Source organism: Tasmannia lanceolata, unplaced genomic scaffold, assembly GCF_043159265.1.
Source record: "Tasmannia lanceolata isolate RefF3 unplaced genomic scaffold, GAP_Taslan_0.1 ptg000003l, whole genome shotgun sequence".
NCBI classification, from domain to species: Eukaryota; Viridiplantae; Streptophyta; class Magnoliopsida; order Canellales; family Winteraceae; genus Tasmannia; species Tasmannia lanceolata.
Window position 1 is genome coordinate 11806660 of NW_027518680.1, and position 6433 is coordinate 11813092.

Genomic DNA, 6433 nt, shown 5'->3' on the forward strand with positions numbered 1-6433 from the left:
CTTAAAAGCTAGCCGGTAGAGGGAGGGCACCCATTCCCTTATAACCCATCCCCATCCATTTCACTTATCCGATGTGGGACTGATGTGATATTGTTTGCTTTTGGGTGGAACCCTAACATTTAGGCCATTCAATTAGTGGCCCCACATGATGGGTCACAGCCAAAAGTCATTCTGATCAGATGGACAGTGCCATTAGCATATTCTATATATAGGTGACATAATTTGGATTGAACGGCTAAGACTGCTTAATCATTATGATTTGATAATGTGATAATAGATCAATGGAGCAAATCTTGAAATTTGTGATGTGAAGGTTTAATATATTTATTAATAATGAGGGAAAAAGAACAAAAAAATTTAAAAATAATACCCTGCAAAAACATTAAAACATAGTACTCTTTTTCTTGATTTAGGAGTAACAAGGCAAACTTAAAGCCATCCACAAAATCAATGGACCTAATCACACACACTTAGGTTTGATCTTAATGAGATAATTCAGATCAAATCTTCACTGTTGATGGGAGATGGGTGTTTTCTTGTTTTATGTTTTTCACCTTCAAATGGGTTCGTAGGGGAATGGGTCCGTGGCTCTGTAGATTTCACAACATGAAATGGGAATGGGGGAGACAGTTTTGTGCACGGAGAACTCTGAATAAAGTGAGCCAAGGGAAACAAAAGCTTCAATGGATTACTCTATTTACATCTAGTTTCAGAGAAATTATATGATGCCGACCATCAAGTGACGTGATGGTGGTACTTCAAAAGTACCACCCTTGATATTTGATCCAACAAGATCCTCTTAAAAAGTGGGTAGCTGTTGGATCAAATATCAAAGGGGGTACCATTTTGACGGTACTTGATGGTCGGCCACCATATAAAAACTCTTTCAGAGAAATTATATGATGCCCGACCCAAGTTTCATTGCAATGAATCAACAGAAAAGAAAAAACTTTATAGTGAAAAGGATTTTCATAAATTATTTTAGGACAATTTTACTACGATTGGAACGGACCCTCATTAAAACTTGCTTAGGCCATGTTTTGCAACCATGAATCTTTTTAGGGAATATTAGTTTGTCAAGTGATGAGAGAGAGAGAGGTAAAAAGAGTAGGGGAGAGAGAATTTGAGAGATTGAGGAGATGGTGTTGAGTGGCTGAAAATAGGAAGAAGGAATACTATATTTTGAGTAGAGTTTTTCTTCTCCCTAATTTTCAACCAATTCTCACATTTTCCTCACTCATGCCCTGTCAATTCAAAAGCCCGCATGAATCTCGGGTCGAGCCGGGTTTGAAGGGGCCCGACCCGACCCCCGACCCGACCCGACCCGAGTTACATAAGTTATAGTATGTACATTTTTTTCTATTGTTAGTTAAAAGTTAAAAGTGAAAACCCACGCACCCACTGTTACTGTATGTGAGTGTAATTTCTGCTTCTATGAGTTGAGTTGATTCAAGTGTTTGATTCAGCATTGTTTGATTGTAATTACAGCATTGTTTGATTACAGCATTGTTTGATTCAAGTGTAATGTGAGTGTAATTACATCATTGTTTGTTTCAAGTGTAATGTGAGTGTAATTTCTGCTTCTATGAGTTGAGTTGCCTTGAAAAACAAGAATTTTCCTTAAAAAATTGCGTCAACGTGAAAAAACCCGACCCGACCCGAACCGACCCGAGATTTATCATGGGTAGGGCCGGGTTTGGGAATCGTGGGTTTTCCGAAAAAAAACCCGACCCGACCCGAGATATTTCTCGGGTAGGGTTGGGTTCTCCAAAACCCGACCCGCCCGACCCGATTTGCAGCCCTAATGTTAGCCATCCATTTGCAGGCCACTGATCAAAATGATAAGGGCTTATTGTCCACTTACTACAAAGAGTGGGGCCCACATTTGGTTGATATTGACCATTGTTTTGATAGGCCCCACATTGCATCTCCAATGGCCTAAAAATCATGTCCAATAATAGTTTTTGATCATCTACATTCAAAGACTGACAAATATATTTAATTGGATGTCAGAATTATCCATTAATTGGTGTGGCCATGGAGATCGAACCTAGGCCCTACCAATGGACGGTCCAGCTTATCCAAAGGCGGGCCCAATTGTGTAACAGTAGCTTACCTCATTGTATTACAGGAATAAAATGAGGTCAGACTCCACTGAAGCAGGTACAAAATCTCCTTGATTGAACATTAGGAGCCCATTTGGATACATTGATTTTATGGATTATAAATCTTGGATTTTATAAGCTAAAACCTAAATTTTACAATCCTGAAAATACACAATCCAGGTTCTAGCTTTAAAATATCCAAGTTTTAGCTTGTAAAATCCATGATCTTACAAGCTTGTATCCAAACGGCACCATACGCCCACTTCTATTGTATAATTACAATTAAAGGCTCCCTTTCGATGCTTCTCCTTTTACTCTTGATTTGAGAGGAAATTCTTGGAAAATTTGAGGCCAACAAAAAAAAGGAAACAGAAAATATGTCCTTTTACTTGGGCTGTTTGAATATGCAGATTTTAGAATCTTGGATTTCCTCAAAATTGCAGATGGGAGACGAGAGAAGGAGACCAGCCGTCGTTTTCTGATTTCTTGCCCTTCTTTCCATCACCAAGAGAGTAGGAGATCATCCCATGTTTTAGAAATCTCAGGATTGGGGAGACATTTCTAAAACCTGGACTTCTTACCTAAAATCAAAGATTCGACGGGTGGGTCTTGCAGTCAAGCTCAGCCTTCGCACTCGAGGGCCAATTTCCGTCCGGCCCGAGGAGCCTGTGCACGCCTCCGTTACCTTTTCGGAGGCCTACGCCCCATAGAAACTGTCTACTTGAGACTATCTCTTGGCCCGTAGATCCATAGTATCAATAGTGAAAATACATCCAAATATGTATCGGTTAGGTGGCCCATCAATTTTAACCACTGTATTCTTTTTCTCCCAGTCACCTTGATAGAGAAGGGTCAAGCACAGTCAATAAGATAATAGATATGGCTGATCCACTGACTTCTAGTATATAGATCCACAAACGAATAATTTCCTAGTTTCCAAAGATCCAGTCCAATGGGCAGTCGACAGGATGATTGACTTGGGTTGTAGACTAAAATTTAGTGCATAATCTGAATGGGAGACAAGAGAAAAAGGAGACTAGCTGACATTTTCTAATTTATCGCCCTTCTTTCCGACTGCAAGAGAGCAGGCGACCGTCCCACGTTTCCAAGTTTTAGAAATCTCAGGGTGTGGGAGCAAGTTCTAAAACCCATATTTCTTACTTAAGATCCAAGATTAACTCACTCAATTCAACTTGGATTTCAATGAAATTTGTGCCCAATCGAAGGTGTCGAAGTCTAGTTTACAACGAAAGAAACAGAGATGAAAAACTTCAACTATTTTAAGAGTTATGATGGAAACAGTGAGACTTGCGCTTTGGTCTAGCAGCTTACAGACCTACCTCCGATTGAACGACCATAACTCACAGAATTCAACTCGGATTTCAGTGAAATTTACGCCCAATTGAAGGTGTCGAAGTTTAGTTAACAACGAAAGAAACAGAGACGAAAAACTCCAACTATTTTGAGAGTTATAATGGAAACAATGAGACTTGTACTTTGGTCTAACAGTTTACAGATCTACTTCCAATTGAACGACCATAACTCACTCAATTCAACTCGGATTTCAGTAAAATTTGTGCCCAATCAAAGGGGTTGAAGTCTAGTTTACAACGAAAGAAACAGAGAAGAAAAACTCTAAGTATTTTGAAAGTTATGATAGAAACAGTGAGACTCGCACTTTGGTCTAGCAGTTTACAGATCTACCTCCGATTGAACGACCGTAACTCACTCAATTCAACTCGGAATTCAGTGAAATTTGTGTCCAATCAAAAATGTCAAAGTCTAGTTTACAACGAAAGAAACGGAGATGAAAAATTCCAAGTATTTTGAGAGTTATGATGGAAACAGTGAGACTCGCTTTGGTCTAGCAGTTTACAGACCTACCTCCGATTGAACGACCATAACTCAGTCAATTCAACTCGGATCTCAGTGAAATTTATGGCCAATCGAAGGTGTCGAAGTCTAGTTTACAACGAAAGAAACGGAGATGAAAAACTCCAAGTATTTTTAGAGTTATGATGGAAACAGTAAGACTTGCGCTGCCCAATCTATCTCCAAGATGATCCAACGATGAGATCTTAATCCAATCCAACCGTTGGATCTCACATATTCTAACACCATTGATACAACTCACAAGGTGAGCAAATAAAATAGTAGCTTAAGAGGGTAAGTCCTTTGAGCAAATGTGTTCACTACTTTTAATCTTAAAAATCAACAATAAGGAGACCTTATGAAAGCAATCCCATTAGCATATAAGATATTACTCTCAAACAGACAGAGAATATTACAACCCCCAGATATGAACAATAAAAAAAATGCTCATAAATGAATAGGCAGAGTAAAGCCAATTATCAAATCATACATCTCACTCTCTTGTGTGAAGTAGTCTCTAGGAAACATAATATTGCTGACTTTTACATGCATGAAACAAGAGAACTTTTTTTTTAAAGAAAAGAAAAGAAAGAAACATGGGAATTAAAAGTCATCCTTATAGAATTTTGCATAAGAATAATATTAATTCCCACCAGAATTGGAATGTAATGCTCAAGTATAGCTCTTCAAAGATCCAAAGGAACAATGCTTGTGATGGGCTACGATACCTTCTTGTAATTCTGATCACATGACACTCAGGTTATTGATAAGCAAGTCAACACAGTTTTGCATTACTCCCAAAGAGGCAAGCTGCAGGCACCAGGTAATCTCTAATTTGTGGTTCAACATCCATAATTGAACCCTATACGGCTATGAGGTTGGATATCAAGCAGAAATGTGCTTATTAAGTCAAATGCTAATATTTTCAATTGTGGGAAACCACAATGTTTAATTAGCAACTCCGATTGAATGCATATAAAGATGAGTGCTAGCTCTAAATCATAAATCATAAATCTTTAATCTTTAACGGCACATTTGACAACCATGAATTTTTTTTCTTTTCATGATAAGCTATTGTCTCCAAGTGGTGAGAGAGGGGTAGGTTGGGTGAAATGACTAAAAATCAGGAAACTAGTTTTATAGAGTGGTGAGGAGTGGCTAAAAATCAGGAAACAAAATACTCTACTCAATACAGGACCGACTTTTAGCCGCTTCTCAGTTCTCACCCTCATCTCAATTGTGTCCCCTCAAATCTCTCTCCTTCTCCCACCCGCCCTACACCTCTCTCACCACTTGGAGAGAATAATTTATCATAAAAAGAAATCTCTGGCTGCCAAACATGGCCTAAAAGCAATACTGAGTCTTACTCCTCAACTACGCAGACACGATGACTTGCATAGGTAAATTTGGTAGACCGATAGAAGCCAATATTATTATTGACTACTTGAAGGCCGAATCAATTTCAAAAAGCTCTGATTGATTTCAGATTTTTTGTTGTTGTTGTTGTTGTACTGCTGCTACTTCAATTTCATCTTTATTTCTCACCTTCCTCTGCCTTAGTACTTCGAGTATCTAGGTTAATCTTTTTATTGCTCCGAATCACGATCTCATGAAGATCAGATTCATTTTCAGAGTAAATTTTACGGCTTCTTTGATTAAACCGCGGATTGATGTTTTTCTTCTTTTTCTCTAGAAATTTAAAATCTAGATTATTCTTTTTCTAGCTCTGAATTTATTCGTTTCCGAGCAATTTCACTGCTTCTTCTTCGATCTAACTGTATTAGAAATTTCAACTTGTATCAATTTCACCTTTGTCCATCTTCGAGTTCGACAAAGGACGATGGTATAGATAAAGGAATCAAATCTAAGAGAAAGAAAATGTAAGCCACAAAAAACCTTGGAACCGATATTGCTGAGGTTAGTGATGCTATTCTTTCTCTTGAGGCTGAAAGTATTCATTCACAAAGCAAGCAGTAAAGGATTCTCAAGAAACCTTACTATTTGAATGATTGCCTTCACTACTAATTAGTAGCTCACTGTTTTTTAGCAAATAAAACTAGTGTTTAGAAAGTATTACAACTTCTTTGGTCTAAAACAGGTATCTCTTGTATCTCCTCTTTGGTCTTAAAACTATAAAAAAAAAAAACTCAATATTAATGAAATTTGTTATTTTTCAAAAAAAAAAAAAAAAAAAAAAAAAAAAAACAGGTATCTCTTGCTATATGTTAGTGGATGACTGTTTGAAACCATTGCTAGATGACTAGATGAGGAGGAGACATGTGAGAGGACCTTCTTTTTTTTTTTTAATGAATGAATTGGAATTCTCATGGATTTGCATTTTGACTCGAGTTTTATTCTTCTCTCAAAAATTTCACCCGAAACCGAAATTTCGAAATTTAGGTTGAAATCCTGTACACCAATGAAAAATAATATTTTATTTGATACCAAATCTCAGC